This window comes from Schistosoma mansoni, chromosome 4, assembly GCF_000237925.1.
Source record: "Schistosoma mansoni strain Puerto Rico chromosome 4, complete genome".
Classification (NCBI taxonomy): domain Eukaryota; kingdom Metazoa; phylum Platyhelminthes; class Trematoda; order Strigeidida; family Schistosomatidae; genus Schistosoma; species Schistosoma mansoni.
This window is the reverse complement of record NC_031498.1, coordinates 2,083,291-2,098,002: the sequence shown is the minus strand read 5'-3', so window position 1 is coordinate 2,098,002 and position 14,712 is coordinate 2,083,291.

Below are 14,712 nucleotides of genomic sequence, written 5' to 3'. Positions count from 1 at the left end.
TAGATTCTATCATGTGAGTGACTGAAATAAACTATAATTTTTGGTTAATATTATTGAAAGAAATGCAGAAAATACAAAACTTGTTGAATGTTCATTTTTGAAAATGTCATAGCCAATCATAAATCATTAAAATTTTTATCAAATCATAGCTAATCAAAATAGTAATTAATTATATTGTGACAGGACTTTATTAAAATTAGGAAAAACCGATCAATTATAAGAGAAAAATTTTACAATCACAGCATTGAAACGTCATCTCACATGTAAGTGAACTAGAAGCATCTAAGATTTGCAAAACATGGGTTATACTACGTGAACCAATAAGTGAGAAAGTAAAGGTTTATGTTCTCAAAGTTAACTTGCCATACATCATGATTGTTATTTTGTGCTATCAGTCAACAAGTTTTTCATTCTCTGTTGTGTTTGTGGTTTCCTTCTAGAGTATTAGGAAATATATTCCAAGCCAGTCATTAGTCAGCATAACAAGTGACTTGTGAATTCCATCCCATATAAGATCATAAGTACGTATAGTTAAATAGCTTAAAACTATGATGGAACGGTTATTCAGAACTGTCTGGATTAGATATTTATTCATCTCTAGTACACCTGTTATCTTACTATTAATTTGTATTTCTTATTGATTGTGTTTATGCCAAGAAGAGATCAGGCTATTTGACTTTTTATCAGTACTCTTTAATTCTTCCATTGAAGGAAATTCTCGATGGCTTTTTCATAATTCATATTTCAGTAGTAACATTTGCTATAACCTGGCTGAATGTTATCATTTTTATACTGCCAACTTTGTTATGTATCCCAAGATTATTACATGTTTCTATAAAAAATCGTTTCTTTTCAAATTTAATTTCTGTATAGAATATGAAATTATCCTAAAAGACATGTCTCTTCTATTAGAGTGTGGATTATTAATGTTGAAGCGTTGGTGTATGACAGAGGTCCGGTTTATCTGAGTTCCTATTTGTTGCATCTTATTAGAAGGAACCTTAATCGTCCGTCAATACATATTACTGTAGCCCAACCTTAAACGCCAACACCTTTATCATTAATATCGAAATTTAATAGTTTAGTTACGTAATCCTTTTCTATCGTTATCACTGACTCACAAACTGACTTGATTAGTAATGTGTGGGCGAGGATGATAATGATTGGTTGTTTGCTTAGTCAGAGTAGTAGATAGTCTGACAGATACTAGATGAGTTATATATTCTCCTACCCTAGTTATTACTGTGATTGTTGACGGATTGTTGTCGGTTTCGGTGTGGAAATATATTTACGTTTTAATCAAGCTAATAATGTGTTCTTGATCTGAGTTGTGTTGAAATCCTGTGTAATAAACACTGACGGGGAATCTAGTGTAGATATTCGTCTAAGGCAAATTAACATCTCATTCGTGTAGATGTGGAAAACCGAGCGTCATAACAATGAGTTTAATATTTTTCATTAAAGCACATAAATATCACTGTATATTAAAGTATGATAAAGATCTGATTGGAAACAATATTGTTTCTGTACATGTGTTTTTTAAGCTACACTGCACTCATGATCCCTATTAATATCAGAATACTAATATTCATATCTAGTGTTTATTTCCTATCAAAAAAAAAGTTTCTTCATCCAACAGAGATATGAAAAGGGTATTTCTTTTCTATTCCTACTAGACACCATCTTAAGGAGGTAGACAGGTAAAGTGACTAACTGAAACGACCAAAACAACTATAATTAGCACACATAATATAGATATAGAAAAATAAATTCAATTTTACTGTAGACATTTATTGAATTTTATGTTTGGATTGTTCTTCTTATTTATCACCCCACTCCATATCAACCAACAAGAGTTTGAAATAGATAAATAAATAAGCTTAACCTATATTTCTCTTCATCCTATAACTATTCTTTTCTGTAATACATGATTTATTTAATTTTAAGCAAATGATTTTTGTCTAAGAAACAGATAGGAAAAGGTACATGAACATGGAATTTTAAACAAGAACAGTTTGCGTTACATAAAAATTACAAAAAAACATGAATTGAAATAGAAAAAATCATTTTTTTCCCTTTTTTGACATCTGACTATTTCCTTTTTTTTAAAAAGGGTAAATTTTTTTGAAATAGCATGAAAGGATTGTCAATACCTACAATAATATCTGCATATAAACAGAATTTATGATGATGATTATGTTTATATAGTTGAAATTATGAGTCAATTGAAGCTAGACCATCATGGAAAACCTGGAAGCACTGGACAGCCGTTTCGTCCTACTGTGGGACTCCTCGGCAGTGCGCATCCACGACCCCGCCTCGCAAGATTCGAACTCAGGACCTATCAGCCGTCTAGTGCTTACAGGTTTTCCATGGTGTTCTAGCTTCAATTGACTCATGATTTCATCTCAATTCATATTGTGTATCCCTACTTATTTGTGTTACCACTGCTACTATTACTAACCTCAATACTCTGACATCTCACTATGCTGATGTGATATGACAGCTTAAACTGACACATAACTGTCCCAGGTTGTAAGTTGCATATAACTGATTGACCATTAATCCAGGTAGAATATAACTTTATTCGAGGTATAGAAAAGGTATAATTAGATTTGATTTTTAGACTCAAAGTGTTCACTACTTAACCATAGTTGGAATATAACATAATATTTATCTGTAAGATGTAAGAAAGCCGTTGACTTTAAAGGATTTTTGGTTGCTTAACTAAAGTAGTTTGAATATTTAAAGATATTTTTCAGACAGAAACGGTATACGCTTTCAAGCGAGTGCACACTCCTGAAACTACACTTATCTAATTAGCTGATATAACTTCTCACTTAATCCTGTAACTATTTGAAATCAATTTACCAACGAAATTCAAGTTGTTGGTTATGTTTTTTGTAAATTATGAAGTAATTCGCAAAGTTTGTCTAATAATTAAGACAGAATCCAAATGATTTTCACATCACAGTTTATGGTTTCAATATATTAAAATTACAGACTGTAATTTGACCTAGAGTCTATTTTTTATTTCACTTAAATTATATTTCCATTTACCCTAGAAATACGATAAACTATCTTTCTGCCTGTCTAAATAATAATAATATCTATGTAATATTAGATAACAATAATGACAATAATAACAGATTGTGAATTGTAGTTAAACAGCAGCTTGTATTTTTCATCCCCCTGTTTGTCATCCGAATATTAGCTAATACTCATTTATTTCATTTTGGGATATTTTACTGTATTAACATGGCATTCAATAGCTGGAGATAAGAAAACAAAACTCTTCTGATAGGTTAAGATTTCAAAGTAGCAAATATCAGAAAAAAGGAAATAATTGAAAAGCTATTTCTTTCAAGGTCATATATACTTTTAGGACTTCAAATAGTGTTATTCCTTCATACAATGTTACGTATGCCCAACCACCGACTGCCCGGACGAGCGATGTTTTATGGTGTACAAGTAGGTTGGAAGAAATCTAGGAGTAACCAGACCAAGACGTGGCACAAATCCATGAAGTCACTGACAAGTGGACTGAGCCATGTTGGTAGGTGTAGACTACCCGTTTGGGATTCGCGAGATGATAGCAATCGATGGTTAGAGACCTTGAATGACATGGCTCAAAATCGTTTGCAATAGCGCAGGTGCATCCACTCTTTGTGTTCTTTCAAATTCCAATCTTCTTGATTCTTCATGTTTCCATCTTTTTTCTCTTTTCAAACTTATTTCACTGAATTATATTCCTTTTATAACATCTTCAAAACTTAATCTTTCGGATTACTGCTTATACTCTTACTACCTCTACCACTATGAGATTTGAATCGACAACTGCATCTCTGTGCTAATGTGATATGGCAGTTCGAACTGATGTATGTACGTACGAAGTTCTATGTTGTGACTTACTGATACAGTTTCTTAATAGCTTCATCCTATGAGACGATCAGTACTGTCGATCATTGTTGAGAGTTATTTTAGAATTGCTTACAGGGTTTTATCAAGGATGGAAAATGTATATAAGTATCTCTATAACAGCAGATAAGTATCGAAATGCACATTTAAGTGATAAATTTTAACAAATTCTTTTATTTGCACAATGAGGTGTTAATGAAGGTGACAATAATAAAGTATATAGAACCTTAACGATTCGCTTCTAAGATATAAGAAGAGATAGCACGGATCACCAAATTTGCCTTGTGTTATTTGTGAATTTCAGATTGTATTTTACCACTACATTTTTCAGTAAAACACAGACTTTCATTAATGATGAACAGTTGAAATCATTGAGTGGTCTTGTTCAGACTCCTAGCACAAGCGGAACTTCACATCAGAATGATGCAGCTGTTTACTGTTTCCTGATTCTCAAAGCTTGTCTAACTAAGAATGGTCCATGAACTAAACTGTATATGGAATAGCATTTATAGCCATTAAATACTTCTTCGATCCTCACATTGGCCTTTTTAATTACAAACTGAAGAGTCTTCTAGTTTTTAATCCATCATTTGAATGATTTTATTAAATTATTATGAACCCTTTTTTATTATTACCAAAAATGTCAAATTTTTTCAAGATTCATATTTGTATTTATTTCATTGAAAAGCATATTCATACATGATTGATCACCCAATTTTCGAAATGAATTATAAACTCAAGGTATTTATTGTATTAATCTGAGAAAAGCTAATATTTCATTTGAATAGTTATTTTAAATAATTAGTTTTTTTTGAAAAATCAAGTGACTACTAACTAAGTGACGAGTAGTAAGTATTTCAGATAAAAGTTTGTTCCGTTGAGATCAGTCACAAACAGTATCTAAACCATCGTTCTATGCTCTTTGTGATTGACTGAATATCTGACCGCAACAACATATTAGAGTCGAACTGTGCTATTTTGAATTACTTAATTACTGATGTTATGCATCATGAAGCAATGTCCATCGATCAGCGATTTTCAACCAACTCCTTATTGGGCTCTACTTTCCAGTTGTTCCTAAATGTTATAAATTCTCCTGATGACTCCCTCCAATTCCAGAGACAATGAGTTCTTCGGTTTGTCTAGTTCCCTCTTTCCTTAAGAATTCCAAGTTTGAGATGTACATTAATTTCAGTGGTTATGACCTATCCACTTTTAGCGTCTTTTCCTAATTACCTGCTCATATGGAGGTTAGTTTTTCCTCCGCCATAGTAGGCTATTGATGATAGTTTCCGGTCGAAGGATCTGGAATATTGTGCATGGACGGCTGTTTATAAATACCTTTGCACTTTTGATGATGGCTGATGTAGTTCTTCAAATTTCAGTTCAGTAAAATAGGACTATTTTGACATTTGTATTGAGAATTCTGACTCTGGTTTTGGCTGGCAGTTGTTTTAATTTACAGGTGTTCTCCAGTTGCAGGAAAGTTACCCTCGCTTTCCCAACCTCTGCTTTTAAATATACATAAGGTCGCCTTTGTTTACCAATGATACATCCCATGTATCTAAACGTTTCTATCTCTTCCATTGCTTTCCCATCAAGTATAATTGGGTTGGTGTTCTCTGTGTTGTATTCAAGGATCTTCCTTTTTCCCTGGTGTATGTTAAGGTCTACTGCCGTAGAGGCTTCAGCTACACTCGCTGACTTCATTTGCCCTTGTTGGTGTGTATGGGATAGAAGAAGTAAGTTGCCTGAGTAGTTTGAATCGTCTAGTCGCATGCAAGACTGTAGTGGCTGGTACTATGTCAAGCTCACATAGGTTATTCTAGCTTCTGGACAGACCAATTTATTCATTCTTCTCAGTCACATTTTGCCCTAGTTGATTATTCGCCTATTAAACCTGGACGTTTGTATATGATTGTTCATGTGTTAATTGTTTGGCCTATTCATTACATGCTTATGACTTATTTTTATCTGCTTATACATATTGAGTTCACTCGCCTTTTCCACTGTGCTTCTCTTCGTTTTCCATCTTCCCAACGACATTTTCCTCTTCCTTTAGTTTTTCTGATTGTCTGTCTGGATCGACGAGTGTAGGCAATATATGTACCCACATTCATCTTTGTATTTAGCTTATTTTATTGTTTTTTTCCAACGCCAATTAAGTCGATAATGATACATGAGGGTTGGCGGCATGTATATTTCTATAAAAATCATCATACGATTTAATTAGAGTCAGGTACATGAACACTAAAAACTTCAATTGTATTACATGCTTCCCCTTAGATGTAGAAGTCTTCATACACCAGTTAACTAAAAGAATAAACAGGAATCGTGATAGCGAGCAGCTTTGTCTGACACCGGTCTTCACTTGGAGTGTATCTGTGAGCTGCGCTCCATACATGGCTGTGCAGTGCAAACCGCCGTATGAACTCCGGATGATGTTGACGATTTTCTCAGGTACACCATAGTGTTAGGGAAGGTCCCATAAATTTCTCTTATCCACGCTATCAAATGCTTTCTCATAGCCAAGGATTCTGATATATATTTGTGAGTTTCATCCAATTGGCTATCCAACAATGAGTCGTAATATTGCTATTTGATTGGTACACGATCGGTCCCTACGGAATCCAACATGCTGATACTGAAGTTGGGCGTCTACTGGATCTTTTATTCCGTTCAACAACACGACATTCAAAACTATGGCTGGCACTAACGGTAGTGTTTAAGTGGCCCAAGATCTGACTCCGATTTGAACAGACGAATGAACATGTCATGAACACAAATGTTTCGCTTAAGTCCGTATATTAAACTTAAGCTAATCATGTTTGACCGATGTCAGAAATAAAAAGCCAACTACGGATTTAGTTGAATGGATTTACTTCATGCACTTGCTCAGTGAGATAGTCATTCAAATGAGATTCGGGAAAGAGGAGAGAATCGGAAATGGAAAGTATCCTCATGCCTTTTGATAAAGCGTGACTCACTAGTTATAGTGGGGGAAAAGGGTAGGCTAAAGATATGTGTTTAGTAGAGTAACTGATACACACCTACGCGTTCATATACAGACAGTTCAGATTGATGAGGCTATACACATGAGCTGTAACGACTCGAAAAATTTAATTAATTAGTTTTTTCAATAGCTAGTATAACAAAGGTACGCCTGATATAATACTGAAGAATATAATGTAGTTTTCAGTTACTAAGATTTTACTTTGGTTTCTTGGTGGGGTATCCCTCCTTTCACTATGTTAGCACTTGTTCTTCCTCCCAAATCCTTCTAAAGAGAATGTGGAACATCTTTGCAGTTGTTTCTTTGTCTGACTTTAGTGCTTCAGCAGGTATGTTGTCTGGTTGTAATGCCTGCTCACTATTGATTTGTCTGACGCCCATACTGATCACTTTGACTGTTGGTGAGACAACAGTTGTGGAAAAGTCCGTAGATGCTACTTGGATGTCTGGTACGTTTAGTAGGGTTGTTCTATTAAAGAGTTCCTTAAAGTACTCTATCTACCAGTTTCACTGCTCTTGAGCCTCTGTGATTGGTTCGCTTTCTTTTTTCTTAACTGGTGGCTCAGGTTTGCTATATTTCCCTGCTAGCTTCTTGGTATGCTACAGTTGTTTCAAATTGCCTTCTCTTGCAGCTTTCTCTGCTACCGTTGCTAGGTCTTCTACATGTTTCCGCTTATCAGCTATAATGCTCCTTTTCATTCGTTTGTTTGCTTCTGTATATTTGGCCTATACCTTAACTTTTCAGCTGTTTCTTCGCTATTGTTGATCTTTGTCTTTCTTTCCTGAATCTCTTTGAAGGTATAGTTTCATTCTTTATGTTAGTGCTTCTTGCAGTGCAACACACCTAGCCATATTGAGGTTATTGCTTCTTTAGTACTTTTCCAGTTGTTCTCCATAGTGGTTTCCTCCTTTTTTAAATCTTGTAAGGTTTGGAACTTGTTGCTGAGATCTATCTTGAATTTGTTGGGTTTTTCAGTATCTAGAGAAAAGGCTATACTAAACTTTCATAATTCTGTTTCCCCAGTTTCAGCTTGGACACCACCATTGGTGATCTGAAGATATATCAGCTCCTCTATTCGTTCTAACGTTTCCCATGAACATTCTAAACTTTCTACTGAAGCAGATGTGATTGATCTGGTTCCCTGTAATGGGGTTCAGTAAAACCCTTATATCTTTGTGCATGAGCTTGTGGGGAAGATGGTCCCGTCTGCAACCACTTTGATGTGATCACATAGATCTGAGAATCCCTCATATTCTAGTCCTTTCCCTCCATTCCATTTCATCTCATGATATTTTCATATACTGTGTGATTTATTCTGCCCGTGGTGTTTAGATCCCTCATCGAAATAGTCAAGTACTTTCCCAGGCATTTCTCTACGATCGACTGGAGCCTCTCATAAGACTGATTTTCACTGAATCTTGTTAATGTGCGCATAGCGCTAGATAACATTCATTGTAATCCCTTTCTTCTTTGTTTTGATGTTTGCCTTGATGATCCTGAATCCATGAGATTCTCATCCTATAAGTGTTTCTTGGGAGAACGTCAGTGCAATTCCTTGTGTTTGCGAGACATTTTGTTCTCCATGACTAGAACAAAACAAAATTTCTCCCAAAGCTAATCTTTTCTATCCAGCTTCCTCCTAATAAGTTTCACATATTCGAAGCACTGTCAAGATGTATCTTCACACTTCTCTAGCTACTTGAATAATTCTCATGGTCTCTCACACTGTACGCACATTCCATGAACCTATGTGTATATCAACATTTGAATATATCATACATTATTAAAACACGGGAAAAATTGTGTTGCGATAAAATTGTAGAAAACTAGAGTTTTGAAAAACTGTGAACAGACTTATTCCCGACATTCAATGTAAGGTGAATTTCTAACTTTTATCTAAAACTTTCAATAAACTGTTCGAAATATTAGCATAATAAGCGAATTGTTACACTTTGAACTATTGATTGAGTAACTGTTAAAATAAGATCTTACACAACTTTGACACATTCCTATATTTTTTGTTAATTGTAAAAAGATCCATATAGTTGCAATATGACAGAATAATAGATTTATAACTGAGGCGGTTACAGAACCGAACTCAAGTCGAAACCAAAGACATATCAGATAACAGAAATATTATCAAACTTGAAGTTATCTACTGGGTAATAAATGATTAAGCAAGAGTTACATCAAAGGTCATGTGATAACCAATGAAGTTTGACTTATGTCGGTTTCAGTGAAAACTAGAAGCTTTTTCGAAATTCCCTCTGTTCAGTGTAAAAATGTTAAATAGTACGGTTAATGATCCAGTAAACTGGTTATACTGAAAAAGGATATTTTGAAATTTATCTTCTAGTGTACCTAATGTAACTGAGGGAAATAGAAAAACACTCGCCAAACTCATCTCAGTTCAACATCATAAATCTCTTTAAGTCTATATTTCATTGTAAGACAGTTGAAAGGAGATCGATAGAAAGTTTATGACTAAGTTATGCTCTAGTTGGGGTTGGTAAGTAACTGTGACTTTGAAGGAACTGAAGTTTCTGATAGGACTTGAGCTCCCACCAGAGAGTATACATAATAAACATTGTCGATTCAATTTTTGACAGAGCAATTACTCACAGCAGTATGAAAGATTAATACTTGATTAATTGTATATATATTTCATAGCATTGTTCAAGAAAATATTTACTCCATTAGGCGGACGTCTTTGTTGTTTACTCGAATGATTTGACTGACCATTTTACAATATAGATATTTCATACTAGCAAATCTATTTTGTTGATCATATATCGAACTCAGTTATTGGTCAATCCCATTATAATCGTAATTTGATCAGCCGACTCTAACTTTGGTAATAGTCAAACATACATAGCCTCACTTATTATATGTGAGAAAATCAGTTTAAAGTCTAACAATGAAAGTTGATTATTATTTCATACTTGTGTAGTAATAGGAATTGATTTATAATTGCGTCACTACTACTCAAATGGGTTAGCCTAAATTTTAATAACCTTGGAACGATATTCTACTAAACAAATTGTTGGTTGTAAAATAAAATCTTCGGGATTAAATATGACTATACAGCTTGGTTGTGTGGTTTGTTTAAATTAATTCAACCGGAAGATAAGTATGATTACGGACTGATATCTGCAGAAGAACCTTTTAAAAATGCGGAGTGGTTTCAGGTCAGAATTTGTGATTAACCATCAATACGCACCAACTCTTTCATACGGGATCCAACCACAGAATATCAGGTCACGTGGAATTTGGCGGTTCGGTCGTTTCAACTTAAGCCCGTAGATAAATGAGCACCAAACTAGGATAAAGTAGCTGACTAAAGCTCCCTGGTTTGTGACGGTCCCATTAACGAAAACTATCTTCAAATTGGTTCACATCTTTCATTCTTCTAACTGGACAATAATCATTTGCTCCTTAGTGATGAGTTTCGATAGGACTTTTCTTAAGTTTCAAGGGAAAGCCGATGACACATGAAACCAACTCAGTCAAGAGTTAGGTAGTTGTCACCTATAGGAGTACTCTATCTCTGGCTACGTCCTGAATTAACTAAGTTTAGAAATTTGGGGCGGTAGATTTAGAATCCGTAGTGTTAGGTTGCCATAATAGCTGGAAAACAAGAAAATTCTAGTTTAAATTTCGTATGGGTTACGTGTAAATTCTGTCCAGGAATTTTAAACAAAGACAGTTTAGTTGTATACAGCCAGTTTTTCTTCACTATATCTCCAGTCTGTAACGAAAATCAGCTGTAAAAGGAAAAAAAATTCTTATATCGAGAAATGAACGTCTAATTACGCTTGAAGCATAACTCCTTCACTTTACTATAGTTTCAAGATAAATGTTGGTCATAAAAGCCCAGTGAAGTGTACGATGATGCTTAGTAAAGGAACAATCCAGTATGTAAGTCCAAATGATAAAAATATAAATCTACTACCTGAAACCACGAAACTGTGTATCCGTTGAAATCCACTTTAGTTTACATTAAAAGATCACAGTTGCGAGAATACTATTTAATTATAGAGAAGTACATTTTTTAAGCATCCATATGTGTTACCGTAGTATATATGAAATAAGTATTTATTTGATTATTAGTTAGGCACTTTGTTTATTTAGGTTCTAGGCTCAATTTATGCAAGTTTTTGTTATGAAAAGTAACACTTTTTCAAAAATATTAGGCTACAAATAATATTAGACATAAACACCATCGGACGCCGGCCCAGTGGTCTTGAGGTTAAGTGCTCTGGTGGTAGGTCCTGGGTTCGAATCTCGCGAGGTGAGGTCGTGGGTGCGCAATGCTGAGGAGTCCCACAATAGGACGAAACAGCCGTCCAGTGCTTCCAGGTTTACCCTGGTGGTCTAGCTTTAATTGATTCATGATCTCAACTATATAAAATTACTAAAATCTCCACAAAAACCCCCCTTTTGATAATTTATTTCTGTTATACAGATAGGTAGGAATTTATACTAGTTACTTACCATGTTTCATTAATGTTTTTTTCTACAAATTGAAGTGAAATCTATGAAATATTACTAGAATATGTAAAGTCGATTGATTTTTAGAGGGGAGGGCAATTACTTGTGAAACTGACTTTGTTTAGTTTATAATTTAAAGTAAGGTTTGATGTTCTTTCTTTTAAAACAGATAAATACTTATAATGTGATCAATTCTAATGAACATCTAACCTTCAGCTTTTAGAAAGTCGAATCCGAATAAATGAAATTATTGACTACACAGTAACAAAATCATTAGATCATTCAATAAGTTAATTTAATTTTCTATTAAATATAAAGCTATGCAGTCCCTTTTTGTGAATGTTGAAGGTCTAATTGATCAGTCTTTGCTAGCTTTTGAGCGTCATTAACAGATTAACCAAGTTTACGTATTGATTATATTTTGGACAATAATGAAATCGAAGATGTGTGTTACATTATAGTAGTGGTTCACCAGTTAGACGTACCTGAATCATAATGTTGATATTCATAATTCAATTCTAATTCAGTACCTATCCACTTTAAATGTCCAGATTTCGCTCACAAGGCTACTAAATCATTATAATCATTAACATGTTCAACGGGTAGTGTTAATTATGAGGCCTTGGATTTTCTACTTTACACTGATGATTAGTAAAGGATTAAGCAGAGAGCGATTGCTACGTGGCAGTTAACAGCAAAATTGGCAAAAATTATACTTTACGGATTTTATATTATTGAGATGTTTGGTGGTTTAACGCAGTCAACATGAAACATAGACATAAGTTTCGTTTCATTTGGGACTCATCAGCAAGGAATACCTGTAATCTTGAGGGAGTTAGTGTCCGTAACAGAATCTATCGCGTGTCAACGAACCTCACAGTCTCATGTCATCAATGAGCTATTCGAGTCGCAACTGACGTTTTGTAAGACAGATATTTACAACCAATTAATAACTGGTTAGTCACCGATCAAGTTGTAACCTTAACGACAAGGTTAGACATTAAATCGGGCACTACTCATCAATTAATTGTATATATTTAATATTGTTTTCGATAGACAAATTCCGAGTTGATGCCAACATTCTCAGTGACAATTGTTCCAACTAAGCTTTCTGTTCAATTTGAAAAATGAACAAAGTAAATAATGACGGAAGATATTACTTAAATGAGTTGTTGAACAGATGATGATTATTTGAATATGGAACAAGTTGACTTCATAACTAATAAATTTGTGGTCAATAAATAAACATAAATGTCTAGAGGTTAAGCATTCGCACAACGAGCAGCCTATGCTCATCCACCAGGGGTAACAGGCGTAAGTAATTGCCTTCCTAGACTTTACAACAGTTAATTTACATAGATTCATCCTTCACAAATAATTTTTCCTAAGTGTAACGCAGATAACGCTTATACTAAACATGTTTAATTACAAAACATATTTTAAAGATTAACATACCTCCCTAGTAATTTTTATTACTCGCCAATGATTGCTGGTAAACTATTAAAGACCAGAATTAAAACGTCTCATCAATGTATACTCGTGGTTGCATACTGAATAGAAACTAGAACTGTCAAATATTACAGTAGTCATAATAATTTTTAAATAGTGAGATTAAATACATTAGTTTAATTTTTCAACTAATCAGTTGAGAGCCTACTATTCTTTGATTTGCCTAACATAGGTTAAGATCATTTCTGCTAATTTGCCCGCCGCGATTCAAATGAAACAAAGCTTGTGCATATTCTATGGTAATGCAAAGAAAATATCTTGTAGATTGAATTCAAAACCTAATAACTTCGATCGATATGAATTGTACTTTTTTATGTACCGATCTCTAGGCTTGATTTTTTTCAAATATATTTTCTGACCATTTCAATAATCTACGATACAGTGATTAGTAGTAGGAAGTGAAGGAGATTGATTATGAATACAGTGGTCTGGAGTGCTATTAGAGGTATGAGGGTAGTTATCACTTCCCGGTTGCCCACACCGTGGAAGGGTTCTTCTAGAGGTACCTGAAAAAGAAGTCGGATTAGTGTTGGTCTTAACGACCTGAGAGCGTGACCGCAGTGCCCAAGGGACAACTGCTTGAGGTCGGTCACACACGGCCTTTTTGTGGGGGATTTTTGACGTGTTAGCTCCGTACTTGTTGGGACCTTACCGCCAGGGACGGAAATCCGTGAGATAAGGCGAGGTGTGCATTTTTAGGGTCGACCTTTTCTAACCCCACCCCTCCTTGTGGGAAGGCAGCATCGCTGTCATGCTGGTTGTCTGAAGGAAACACCTTACTGCTGTCACACCTCTGTACAGTCAGCAGTACGACTTCGCCTTCGGACCTTGGGTTTGCTGCTTTTAGTCTTACCGCTCTTCAACCGACCTGTCTGGCATGGTAGGACCTCGAGGAACGATTGTTCCAGCCAGTATAGCTCGATTGGTTCATCACGATAGGCAAGCCTGACCACCACGTCAAGGTAGCAGCAACGGTCGGGAATCTACGATACAGGAAGTAACAATAGTCTCAATAATAAAATAATATGTTTATCATTATTCATTTAAGTCTCTTGCATTTTAATTTAGTTCCGTAATCAAATCACAGGGACAATCAGAACAAAGCATTTGATTCCCATGATGTTTATGCGATTAAAAACATCCATCTGATACTTGGAAAAGTACCCAATGGTATATATATATATATATATATATATATATATATATATATAGGAGTACTGACTGAGTTAAAGTTCAACCATAAACCTTAATGGAACACTGATGCACTTCTGCTACATATCAGATTTTGTAAAAATTCCGCAAGATAAACCTTTTGTCATCGATTTTTGTGTTCATAGGATCTACAATCAGGCTGGATACGATGGAATTATTAGGAGTGTCCTGCTTACCATTGACGAAATTGAGAAAAGCTGTATTCGTCATATAATCAGATGGATTAAAGTTTTACATTTAATTGCATCCTAGTTCTAGTTTGTGCGAAATCATTAAGATATACATTGTTTACTTCACAGATGTTTTTTTTAGTTTTCTTTAGTCAAGTGATTCCGTTTCGAAACTTTTATTTTATTATCTACGTTCTGTTTTTTATATCGATTTTGCAGATCATCACTAGGTAGTATAATCCAATCAAAATATATTTGATGTACTGAATGGAGATATCTTCTTTGTTAGGGTTATACTAATTACATCATAGCTTATGTTGAAAGCTGAGCTTTCAATACAGTGTATTCACAAAAATCTGGAATCAATAAAATGTGATAAGGAAAACAGTTTTTTAACTG